Source organism: Aulonocara stuartgranti (assembly GCF_965226115.1).
Source record: "Aulonocara stuartgranti genome assembly, chromosome: 3".
NCBI lineage: Eukaryota > Metazoa > Chordata > Actinopteri > Cichliformes > Cichlidae > Aulonocara > Aulonocara stuartgranti.
In genome coordinates this window covers 8,623,314-8,637,073 of record NC_138941.1, presented here as the reverse complement: position 1 = coordinate 8,637,073, position 13,760 = coordinate 8,623,314, and the positions used below count along the sequence as shown (strand labels likewise).

The window sequence follows — 13,760 nt, the reverse complement described above, 5'->3', positions numbered from 1 at the left end:
GAGTTTTCTGCCCCATCTCAGCAGGAGCAGATAAACAGGGAGCCAAGGTCGTAGCTTAGGCGCTGTGTGAGAGAAAGCATGTGAATGTTTAGGCTTTTATGATAAGGTGGAGGCACCACAGGCTATAAGAGTTTGAGCAATGCTCCACCATTTTGAGATCTGAGGCTGTCTGCATCAGTGTCCATCTCCCACGTGTGTGATCATTAAAATCATCGTTTGACTCAACCCGACCGGACCAGTGTTGTTATTGTGGTTTTTCTCTTGTCTCCATCCCCAATATTTTGAACTCGTAACATTTTCCACACCGTCCAATCAGAAACCAGTGTTGACGCTGAGACCCGTCTCTGTAACAGGAAGTCCATGAACAGGCAGACCCTCTGCAGCAGGCTGACCTGTGACCTCTGAGACAGAGGGAGGAGTTTGTGTCAGCAGGGGGCGCTGCAGCATCGCCTGAGAGCTTTAAGAACAACAGCAATAAACAGGAAGTGAAAGTCACACTTCTGTTGGTGTGCGTTATCAGCAGACCCCACCCTCTGCAGGAAGCTGAGATAAGAAGCAGCCAATCACAGAGCAGAGAGCATGTGACTTCCTGTTCCTGCTGTTACTGTGACAACAGCTCCTGGGACAGAGAGCAGCTTTCTAAAGAGGAAAGATGCTGCTGTCACCCCCGGGTGTCATGTGACCCACCTGATGTACCGATTTAAGACTGTAAGAACAATAATAACAACATGTTTTAGTCAGGTGATCCATGCAGAGCAGATCCATGTGACCAAACACAGCTGGATCACATGTTTCCTCTCCTGGAAACAGAAAGCCTTCATGTATAAAGGCTCATGTACCCACTGAGCCCTGCTCTCAGATCTGTGAGGCGTTAACAAACAACAGTTTAAAGTCATGTTTAGCATCTTCTGTCAGTGTGGAAGGTCACACACTTTCCTGAGTGTTGAACCCTGAACTACTAGCTGTTCATGTCAGCCTGGACATAAATACAGACCTGCCTGCTGTCATAGACCCCAGCACTCACATGTTACTTATAACTGACTCATATGTATGCATGTATATATTGTGTATATTGTGCTATTTCTTACTTAGTGTGTTGTGTCTTTGTTCCTGTTTGTGCTGCAGCACTGTAACCTAAATAATTTCCCCTGGGGATCAAAAAAGTATTCTGATTGTGATTAAATGAAACCAGTCAGAGCAGAGGACGGTGATGTAAGGAATGGGATTTTAATCAGCCAGTCTCCTTTAACTCTCAGCATCACAAAGTAATGTGGTAACATCTGGACTGATGTGTTTACTGTCAGCTAGTTTAAATGCTGTAGGCTGCAGCCGTTGCTCTAACACTATAACTGTAACAGGGCTCAGTGCTGCTTCTAACAGTCTGAGCTGCTTCAGGCTTTATTTGTGAGGAGCACAGCAGCTTACAAACACGTGGCTGGGCCTGGACCCAAAGGAGTGTTTGTTAAAGCCTGCAGTGAATCCAGCAGCAGAATGATGGAAATGCAACACAGCAATGATGAAGAGGAGCAGCATTAAAGACAAAGTCCAGTTCATACAGTTAGGTCCATAAATCAAATAAGGGAAAATAAAATGTTGGTTGGATGCACCTGTCTGCACCCTTAATGCTCTCTGGTCGCTATGGTAACGCGTAAACATTTCTTTCAAAATAAGACACACGACTACAACACGGGAAAAGACCCAGGGAAACGAAGTTAACGATAAAAACCCTGAAAACCATTGTTGGATTTATATTTTATCATTGTCATTGTTATTGGGGAATATCTAACCATATATGCTCAGAGGTGTAGAACCAATTGTGTAATGATAGTAGTCTTTAAAGACTTTGTGTGACTCCAGAGTGTTCTGGCATTCACACCCACGTCCTGGGATCATGGGAGAGGTGCTACCTTCTTATTGTTTTGTGGTAGGATGTCTGTTTTAGTCTAAGTGCCTTTTGTTTAGATGAACTGCTGGACTTCCAGACCAGCAGGTTTAGGGAAGTCGTTTATGGGGTCACACACACACACACACACACACACACACACACACCTACATAACATACAGACTGGTACCTTTGTTCACGTGTATGTTAATGAACCTCAATAAAAGAACAGTGTTACGAGGGAACGGACGAGAGCAACTGTGGTCAAGCGAAGGAACGGCATTGGTCCAGTTCTCTCCCGTGCACGAGAAACATAAAGAACTACTCGTGTCTTGGGTGAACCCATTGTGAGATCTAGCCCCACGCTATCATGTGATTTCCTGTGATCAAATGTCCCAGGATGTGAGTGGGCGTTAAGACGTCCATGTCCTTCATCAAGCAACTTAAAGAAGTCCAGACGCTTTTCTTTCCAAGCTCCTTCGACAACATCATTCATAGAACAGCTTCCAGCTTCTTTTGCTCGGCTACAGTTTGGATGGATTTGCATTTAAAGATGCAACAAGACTAAAATGGTTAGGGTCAGGAGGTCAAAGGTCAGAGCTCCTGTGGGTCTGAGGACGGCCTCACGCTGGAGAAGGATGAAGGAGTCTGACCTGAGCCAGTGTTGGACATGAACACATCAGCACTGCTGTCAGTGAGCCTAACGACAGCCGTTAGCATCATTTCAGTGTTTCAGTCATAAAAACACTTCCTGTCTCTGTGGTGGTTACAGTGACATCATGCAGTTTGTGCTTTGACCTCCAGAGGGCGACAAATCAGCACAGACAGAGAGCTCCATTCAAACTTTGCTGCCATCAGGAATAATTCTTCAAATATAATCATCAGTGTTTGAGCAGCTATGATATCAGGGACAATCTAGACATGTGTGACAATACTGAACATGTCACATGACACACCTCAAACATCATGTGATCCACTCTCAGTCTGCACTTTCATTCATGACTTCAACAGGTTGAAATGAGCTTTGAAGAAACATTCAGTGAAATAAATCTTTCATGGATTCATGTGAGCAGCAGATGAACTTTGTACCAACAACATCTTCAATAACAGAGTCTGAATGAAGCTCAGGTGTTGATGCTGCTCACTGATTGGACGCTTGCTTTCAGCTCTGCTCTCAGTCTTTACTGCACAGGTGAAGGTAGAAAGTGTGACTGGATCTATAGACTGGAAACAGAGAAACATGCTGAACATTTGAAGCTTTGCAGCAGAAATGTTCATGTTACAAACACAGCAGAGCTGATCTGGGATCAGTGTGTTCACACCTGCAGCTACAACAAGGTTTCATGTCTCCACACGTCAGCATGTGAACTTTACTCTGACTCAGTCTGAGCAGTCAGACGGCATATTTTTAAAGTTAACACATCAGCACACACAGAGCTGAGCCCCTCCCACCTGTGCTGAGTTTCAGGTGGAGTCCCGCCTCCTTCCAGGAAGCAGCTCACCTGTGTGTCCGTGTTTAGTGTCCAGGTGTGGAGTGGAGCTTGTTGTTGGTGTGTGAAGAAACTGTAAGTTTGCTTTGTTTCCTCCTTTAACAGTTTGTCTTTAGGAACTTTACTGTTTGTTCAGCTCGTGTTTGATTTCTTCACACAACAAACTGTGTGTGTTTGTATTTCCGGTCTCTCCATTAAAGTCAGTGTGTAATGTTTCCTGGCTAACATCAGCTGTGTGCAGCTTAGTTCAGCACAAATCTGCCTCCATAGTTCACGGTAACGGACTCACAGCTGGACCAACGAGGCCGAGTGTGTCCGCCACTCTGAGCTACGTTCGTGTTTGTGTACTTGTAGTTTGTACTTTGAGTTCACTCAGAGCCCACAGAGGACGCAGCGTACGTGATGACGTCACAGCCCTTTACCTCCTTTACTGTCACTGTGATTAATATTTACACACGAGACACCTGCAGAGCTCTGACGCTAAGCTAGCACACAGCATGCTAACGCTAAGCTAATGCTAAGCTAACCTAGAACCCAGAGTGAGGTTAAAGCTGAGTAAACACTGACCCCAGACCAGCACTGTGATTTGATTTTGATTTTATTGATTAGCATTCAAATATCTCAGTGAAAACAGAACAAAAATCTACCACAAAGCAAGAAAGCATGAGACAAGGCTAATCAAAAGGTATTGGCTGAAGCATTTGCTTATTACGCCAACCCTTTTCACAAAATATCTTTTTGCATGCAGCTCCTGTACACAGGGCCTGAAGCAAATAAGAAAACAAAGCAAAAACCAAACAAACAAACAAGAAAAAAAAACTTTCCACCTTAGATAAGTAACTACATCAAAGCAAAAGAATCAAGAGGTTGTTTTTTTTTTTTTTTTGCTCTTTTCATTCTTGATTTATATATTTTTCTAATACTCTATTTTTAAACATGTTTTTAAACAAGGAAAATGAACTACACCTTTTTAAATCCCTGTCAGAACTATTCCACAGGTTACCTCCTCTAACAGAAACACATCTCTGCTTTATATTTGTCCTTATCTTGTTTTTTTTAAAGAAATCTCTTCCCCTTAAGTCATATTGACTCTCTCTGACTTTGAACAGCTTCTGAGTACTGGGGCAAAGCAAGTTATTTTGTGCTTTATACATTATCTGTGCCATTTTATATTCAACTAAATCATAAAATTTCAGGGTATTCAGATTAATAAACAAAATGTTAGTTGGTTCTATATAGTTTGATTGGTTTATAATTCTTATAGCTCTTTTTTGTAACTTGAAAATAGGAAGAGTGTTCGTTTTATATGCATTAGCCCATATCTCCAGACAGTAAGTCATATATGGAAGAAACAGAGTACAATAAAGTGTGTTTAATGATTTTTTGTTCAGGACATGCTTTGTTTTATAGAGAATAGCAATGGTTTTTGACATTTTTGTTTTCACATTGATAAAGTGAGCTGCTGCTGCTGAACTTGAACAGGTAACAAAGTGATGAGCAGTCAGGCTGCAGGTTTCTACCTGTTCATGTTTCTACAGTAGAATCACTTTGAAGTGTCTTTGTGCTGTTTCATCTTTGATTTGTGTTCATAAACACTCAGAGAAACATCACGTGACCTCATCAGGATCTGTGTTGGTGTGTGGGGCTGTACCTCAGCTTTATGTTGTTACATGCTCATTTGTTCATTTTAACATCAAAGTAATGTTATGAGGAGTAATGAAGTAACGTACTCCATTACTTTTAATCAAAGTGTTCTGTGTAATATGTGTAATAATGACTGTTTTGAGTAATGACCCACACTGATCACAACAAAGAGGAAATGCCTCCAACATGCACAAACATTTGAGCCACAACATGCAGTTAATGTGCACAAATGTCTTTGATATGCTGCTCAGTGATGGTGGTGACTGTCAGAGCAGAGCTACTGAGAATCAATAAGTAATATCAATGATGGGATCAGAATCACTAAATTCTTCTCATCCCTGTCAGTATCATACATGTGCTGTATAATGTGATAAATGTAGAGGTGCTGGCTGTTCTCTCACTCTGCTGTTTAGCTGTAAAGGACGCCTCCCTGCCTTTGTCTCATTCATGACCTTTAATAGTCTCTTCTAACATGCAGAGATCTGTATGATCTGTTTCATAGAGTCTAACCAGCCTGTACAGGTAACAACAACAGTCACTGCATCACCGACACACAAACGTCATCTCTGTCAATAACAACATTCATACATGGAATATAGAGCTGGGCGATATATCGAGTTTTTAAAACATATCGATATATTTTTATACGAGATATAAGATGTGACAATATCCTTTATATCGATATAGTCTGTTACGTTATAATTATAGTTGTGGAGCCGCAAGTTTGCCTCTCTTTCGTCCACTTTTGTCTCTACACAACGTTACTCCGCCTCGCCTTCACTGAAGACAACTCCCCCTCCTCCCCCATCGCTTCACATGCAGGCAGCGACAAGACGGACACGGCAAATCTCCGTTAACGAGTTACTGCGCATCGCCCCATGCGTGGGGCTGGACGGCGTCAACGTGCTAACGAGCTAAACATGCTAACGAGCTAACAGCGCTAACCCTAAAATCCTTTCATTCTCTCAAAAGTTGATAGCGCGCCTTATGTATGAATTCTGGTTGTGCTTGATGGCCGTGAACCGATTTTATGTGGTACACGGCGTTCAGCAATCTGTCAAAAATGTTTGAGTACGACTTTGGTAAGCTACGGAGCTGCACCGCTTGATAGATTGTCGGCGCATTACGGCTACCGAGGAGCTTCGCGGAGTGATACGTACTGTGCATCAACGTAATATTACCGTATTGTGTGTGTATAAGGACCATAAATGGCACCTGTAAGAGACGTGGTTATGAAGCGGATTTCAAACTCCAGGCTGTCAGTCACACAGTAAAACTTGGGAACAGAGCAGCTGTAAAATCTGTCTGTCTTTGTTATTACGCTCAGCGTCTTTTAGTTTACATTTTGACTGCACAATTGTGAGCTCTTTGTTTAGCACAAAAACAACCTTGTTTTCTTTTATTTATGGAGCATTATTATTTAATGAATGCTCATAATTTAATTTTGAGTAATTTTTCATGTACATCTGTGCTGTATGTTAATAAAAGTGCCTGTGTGACATCTGGGACACAGCTTTGACTAAGAACTCTCTTTTTGTTCTTACTTTATGGCTTTAAAAAAATATATCGAGATATATATCTTATATCGCCATCCAGCTAAAAAATATCGAGATATGAATTTTGGGTCATATCGCCCAGCCCTAATGGAATAAAAACACATCAGTGGATCATTGCTGGAGCTGATGTTTGTGCTCCTGGTGCAAAGGCTCTCAGTTTCCTCCTTGAAATAAGTGTTTACATTGTTGTTATATTGTTGGCCCACCATTGATCATGTGACTCATCACATGATCAATGGTGAGCGTCTCTTTTCCTCTCAGGTTTAAATATCTGGGACTCTCCACCGTTTGGTTTTAGAGCTGAAGAAGCTTCTCGGATGAAACGTCTTCCAGAAACTTAAAGACGTCTCTTTTCTCTCCAAGCTCCTTAGATCACATGACCTGGATGACTGAACCTACAGACACATTGACCTGGTTTCTAGGTAGAGCTGGGCGATAGAACGATAACGATATGTATCGCGATATAACTTTTTCTCGATAGAAAAATTTAACTATTGCGATAGACCTCGCCGCTCTTGTCCTCTTAAAAAAAAAAAAAAAAAAGGTCAGCCAATCCAAACTAAGTAGCCGCACGTGTGTTTGTTTGGGAAGCAGCCAGCGGGTAATGGAGGAAATGAGTGTGCCGACTAGAAAAATCAACCGAGCGTGACCGAAGAGAAAACAGATGATGGTTGCAATGCCGGAGAGATTGTCGAACGGAAGAGCCAAAGAAGTTCCGTAGTGTGAAGGTATTTCGGCTATTTCAAGTCTGACAAAAAACAGAGTAGCGTGCACTGTAAATTGTGCCGAAAGCAAGTCTGGAAATACAATAAACTGGTGCATGCGTCACACTGTGCGCCACGTTATTGTTTCGGTGAAATGAATTTCTACAATACTGTTAATTCTACTCTCTGCAGTGTTTAAATGCTTACATATACACACAGTTACTGTCCCTCCACACATACGACTCGGTTCTGCTTCTATGCCCCAGCTTTGTTTACTTTTTCCCACCGAGGCTTCTAGACTTCTGATTGGCCAACATTTCTGCACGGTTAGGAATCTAGCGCCACCTGCTGCTTTGGCATGTTCATAGCAGCGTTTTCCTTCATTTCTGCCTTTATGTGTGGACGGGATTATTTTTTAAAACGAAAACGGAAAATCTCCGTTTTCAAAAATACCCGTGTACGTGTGGACGTAACCTCAGTCTCTGACTGGAAGCGCTAATTCGTCATTCGGCTTTTGTCAGACTAAAGTAACTGTTAAAACTGTTTGAAAAGCTCAGCTATACAACAAGGAGAGATTGAGAATTTCCTTTTAGTTCTCAGTTTATTTGATATTGACAAAAGTTGGTCAGTTTTGTCTGTTCTTCTGTAAAACAAACTAAGATTTATTTTTAGAATTAATATTTTGTTTCTAAGTGGAATTGACAATTTAGTCTGTTTCGTTTGTTCTATTTTGAAACTTAAACGCTTTAGCGGCTGCCTTTTGTGTAGTTTGCAATATTTGCCTTTATTTAGCTGAAAAAGTCTCATGTTCCTTAAGTACATCTACCCTGTTGAACTTATTATGGGAAATAAATATTTAAATAAAAACAAGCTGCTGATTATTTCACATTTTACTTGTGAGCAACGGCACATTTAAATCTTACAAATATAGTTATTTGGCTTATATCGTGATAGATATCATTATCGCCTGAAATGAAAAAAACATATCGTGATATGAAAAAATCTCATATCGCCCAGCTCTACTTTAAAGGTGATCGTTTAGGACTTCAGCAATAATACAGACAGCAATGTAGTTAGCAGTAAAACAGCTTTATTGGGAATTAACTTAAAAAACAAACAAACATCTGTCTCCTATTTTCTGTCACACAGGAAAGAAGCATCAATATCTGATGAGAAGACTTATTTATTTCTTTTTGGGGGGTTTTTCAACAGGAGAAGAATATCTAACAAGTTGATTTGTTCACATCTTAATTTTTAAGTGACATGTGCATTTTGAGTTTATACACTCTTTATATAAGGCAACAGTTTCCTTTTGCAGTATTTTTTTGTGTGGAGTGTTTTTCTATTTCTTAACAAAAAGGGAACAAAGGTGTTTAAGTTCACCTAGGATGATTTGTCTTAACTTTCACATGGTCTTACTGAGGTGATGTGAATTGAAACATGCATTTTTTTTTTGGCGGTGAGGGAGGGATGTGCTGGAAAAGTTTGAAAAGGGACCTTGAAAGTGTTTAAGAAGTGCTTGAATTTGACCCTGAAAAAGGCATATGAACCCTGATCATTATCATTAGCCTGTGTAAGTCCTGAGTGTCCTCCAGTTCAGGGACGTGCAGAGGGGGGGGCTAGAGGGGCTTGAGCACCCGCCCCTTTCCTGATGAGTGCCCAAAGTGCCCTTTTGTTGAGGCAACTTTTAAATTTTTTTTATTTATTTTTTTATGTGTGTGTGTGCGGAGTCCTGTCTGTGCCCCTCAACAATAATATTTAACTATTAATCACAGTTTTGCTAAATAAAAGGATCTGGCTTGCATCAGTCACATGATCACATTTAACCAATGATCGCCCTTGACGGCAGAACGCGCTGGTTACGAGCCGGGAACGAGCTCACAAAGAGCACGCGCATTTTTAGCGGTCCGGAGCTGTAGGAGAAACACAAGTTAACTCAGAGACACAGACTGATGCGACACAACCAGTAAGTAGGTGTACAGCGCACACTGTAGTGTGTAGCACACAGGAGTATTAGCTTATTACGTACACGTTGGTAAGCTGTCTTGTTGCTACTGACGAACTGAAACAAACGAGCGTGCTGTGTGTGCAACAGCGCGACAAACATTACCTGTCCTTTTATTAACTGCACAAGTAGTGCTGGTCACAGCTGCTGGCTACCTGTGTAAGGCTGTCATGGGTCTGTAGCTTTGTCACCGTTTTAGGGAACATATTTAGTTTTAAAGCAAGTTTCCGGGCTTTTCCTGCCTTTCTGGAGGGATTATATTTCACTAAAAACGATCTAATATGCATGTCCCCATAATAATTATTATAATTATAATATATTAAAAACACACACTGTATTTTAAAGAACATACATTAGGAAGCAGATTATATTAGATTTATATTTTAAATAAGACAAAAGTTGGATGTTACAGCAGTAAAATGATTGTATCTCTACAGTTTAAACATGTAATAAGCTTTGCCCTGCACAGAGTGGGTAGTGAAACAAATGGAATCATCATAAATACATTATTTCATATTTATTACTTCCCCCTCCTCTTTGCTTTATTATTGTAGCTCTAGTAATAAATAATAATGTAAGGATGCCCATAGTATATACAGTATTCTGAAGAAGGTCTAAAGTGTCACTGTGTGTGCATGTGTGTGTTTTATTTAGATGGATTTTTAAAAAAAATATTCCTCATGATATAACATTGTGCAGACATGGCTGGTAAGGACATGAGGAGGAAACAGCAGGAGCTGTGTGAGGCTACTAAAGGCAGGGCTATAACATTTTTCTGTCATCATTTTATTATAGATTAAGTGCAAGAGTTGTTAGGTGTGGATAATTAGATTATAGTTTATTGCAATAGCAAGTTGTGCCTTGTTCTCAGATAGACAGCAAGTGCAGAGTGATATATGAAATGATGGGATGGAAGGAAGAAGAGAAGCAAAGAGTGATTCACAGGCAGAGCCTAAATTATTTCTCACAGTTTTTGTTGCCTTATGGTTCCAAGCGCTGTCACCAATCTTTGCATTTTGTTATTATCTCATGACACTTGTTTAATCAGCTACCATCTCTCCTGTGGACTTTTTACTGTCTACAGTCTCAGATCAACACAGCCCTGCCCTTCCCATATTAGATTCTTGATGAATGTGTGTTGTTGTTATTCAGCCTGGTTCAATGTGCCCCTTTTTAACTTTGAACACCCGCCCCTTTAAACCTCTCTGCACGTCCCTGCTCCAGTTCAGTGTCTTTGTCAGTCCCACGTGTGTCGTTTCTGTTCAGCTGGTCTTCCAGTCAGTCATCCATCTCAGGCTCTGTCATTCTGTCATAAACACCAGCCTTCACCACCTGTGAGTCCTGCGTTTGGGTCCTCTTCTCCACATCCACACTGCGATGCTGTGACATATACAGTACATAAAATCAAAATTCACGTTTTATGCAACTAAAGTGTTTCATTATGTAGGCTACAGAACATAATTCAGTTATAGACGATATATGAAACATGTATACTTACTGCATTTGAATCATTTAAACCATATGTGATATAAACACCTGCACGTGTGTTTGAAAAAACAAATGCTTTGATTTTGACACCCCAGGAAAATCTTCCTAGATCTGCACGTGTTCAGAGTAAGAGCCGAATAAACAGCAGCAGAAGCTGATTGATGAACAGCTGAATGACATATCAGCTGTAGCTGCAGCATCTGCACAGTTTGATTGGCTAACGCTGATTTGTTTGTTTTTTTAAACAGGACAGCAGAGAGAGAGAGGAGATGGAGAGTGCAGCAGAGACAGTGAAGAAGAGGTGAGCATCTGACAGAGCAGAGCCAGTTTAAAGGAGCCTCACAAGCTCACACATGACAGCTTCATCAACATGGAGCTCTGAGTGTTTATTAAAGGATCATTGGACGCTCTGACACAGCTGACTGCAGCCTTTAGCTGTGAGCACACAGTGTCTCACATTTACATTCACTTCCCTGTCAAACTCAATAACTTTAAACAGCTGCTGTTATCAGGTGAAGATAGCAAAGCTTTCAGGGCTGAGCCCCAGTGTTTCAGGATAATGGCCCCAGAGACCACAGTCACATATGTGGGGAAGGATTTTAAGTTTAAAACTTCCTTTAAGCACTAACAGCAGAGACGCACAAAGTCGCAGACAGGGAACAAAGTATTTTAGGTTTGTATTGTCAGATTATTTAATCATTATACTGAACAAATATGTGAAAAAGTAAAAACCTCTATTATGATGAGGTTATCACTACATTCACATGTCGTCGATGTGTTCTTTCACACAGATCAGTTTCAGTGTGTGTGGCCCGTACACTAAACCATGACACAAATTCATATGATGTGACACCCAGACTGTGTTCACTGTTTCTTTTGGTAAAATCATCTTCTCGTGTTTTTAATAGCAAGATGATGGAAGAACCTAAAGAACAGCCAGCCAAAGCAGCTCCATCAGCAGGTAGGAGATCAGTGCTTTGTATGATGAGACGTATGGATGTATAGACTTCAGGCAGATTCTTTTTTGTAACTGTGACAAGTACATGAAATTCACGAGTTGTAACCTGTCCTAATCTTTGCCTTAATCTTTCTGTGGGACATTAATATAACATGAGAACTTCCAGTCTAAGGAGTTTGGCAGAGAAACAACTGGACTTTTTTGTACTTTGAACCCACATATGAGGTTAAAACGATGCCACCTTAAAATGAAACTGAAGAAATATTGAAACTGAAACAAATGTATTGAAAGTGAAATGATAGTGAAAAAACATAAATATAGAAATTTAAAGAAAAAACTCACTGTTCATGTGGTTTTCACACTTACATCGTTTTTTTCCACGTACAGTTATTTTTTCAGCTTCAATTAGTTGGCACTGCTTCGGCATCTGAGGGTGCGCTTGAGGGGCGGGGCTTCAGAGCCACATATATGAGCCACATATGTTTGCACACATTATATTGCTGACCAGTGACTGTAGAAATCATGGACGACCTAATATCTGCAGCAGCCGCAGTCATGAAGAAACTTGCGTATCTCTGAACGGCACATAGAGCGGGGACGCTGAGAGGAGGTCCAGCGTTTACCGACTGTTTCTCACCGAAGAAAGATAACTTTTTTACGACCAATTAAACAGTCTCTGTTACTTCTGGGAACAGTTTCTGTCCTAATTTCCCTACCAAACTACCTGAGCCTTCAGCTCAATATCCAGGGACTCAAACCCAACATTCTCTGTTACTTCTGGGAACAGTTTCATATTTCTTCAACTTCATTAAATACTCTTAAGCAACTTTAACTGCATACCACACGGTGATTCTCATCAAAATCAAAACAGACACTCTACCAGTAATTTCAGTGAGTAGACTTTAATTTAGTCATATCCAATTTGGCACACTTTGGAAATAATTCAACAGGTAGTGCCTTACCTTTAGATAAGCCGGCTTTTGTCCACTCACATCAGACCACTGGCTCGTGCCTGTCCGTTCGACAACCTCGGACCGTCCAAACTTTTAAATTCCACCCCAATACCACAGGACGAGCCCCCAAGCTGTTAAGGTTCAAAATATTGGGGATGGAGACAAGAGAAAAAACCACAATAACAACACTGGTCCGGCCGGGTTGAGTCAAACGATGATTTAATGATCACACACGTGGGAGATGGACACTGATGCAGACAGCCTCAAAATCTCAAAATGGTGGAGCATTGCTCAAACTTTTATAACCTCTGGTGCCTCCACCTTATCATAAAAAGCCTAAACATTCACATGCTCTCTCTCACACAGCGCCTGAGCTACGACCTTGGCTCCCTGTTTATCTGCTCCTGCTGAAATGGGGCAGAAAACTCCAGCACACTCTGTTCTCTTCTACTCAGACAAATTAGACAATAACCTTCTGCGAACAGTATTTCTTATAACTCAGCAATATAATGCATCATAAAACAATATCATTCATTCACAACAAGTCAGCAATTTAATGTAATGCAAATCAATTTAACTAATGCAATAGTTATCAGCTTCTTCTAATTCAGGAGAATAATGCAAACTAAAACTACATAATAATTCACAATCTTTAATTAGGGGTATAACATGGCATAAAATAATATCATAATTTTACAATGGTTTTCAATGTGTCTCCTTCCAAAAAGTCCAACCAATGAACAAATGTGTGTATTTGTGGAGGCCGAACAAAAGCATGACACATTTCTCTGTTTCTATAAACTGGAGTCAAACACAAACATGAAGAGTTTCACTGACAGACTCCAAAATGCCCCCACAGTGGATCAAAGGGAAATCCTACAGTGTGGCCAGAGACTCTTAATGGCTCCAACATCAACACATCCACAATGTTGGATCCAGTTCTGCCTCACAGAGTTACTAAGACACACCCTCTGCCAGCATCACAACAGCTCCACCTGCTTCACCTGCCTCCTCAGCATCTGTACACCTGAAGAGAAAAGAAAGGCTCCAACAGCTCAAATCTACAAAGGATTCATGAAG

General features: G+C 40.9%; 1 protein-coding gene and 1 long non-coding RNA gene across 2 annotated transcripts in view; both read left to right on the top strand.

Moving 5' to 3' along the window:
- Positions 1-13,760, top strand: part of LOC309702270 (uncharacterized protein) — a 253,656-nt gene that overhangs the window by 43,318 nt on the left and 196,578 nt on the right. The window lies entirely within an intron of this gene.
- LOC309702503 lies at positions 3,334-12,348 on the top strand. The gene is made up of 3 exons (XR_014275565.1): positions 3,334-3,447; positions 11,018-11,070; positions 11,678-12,348. It is a non-coding gene; the product is annotated as an uncharacterized lncRNA (long non-coding RNA).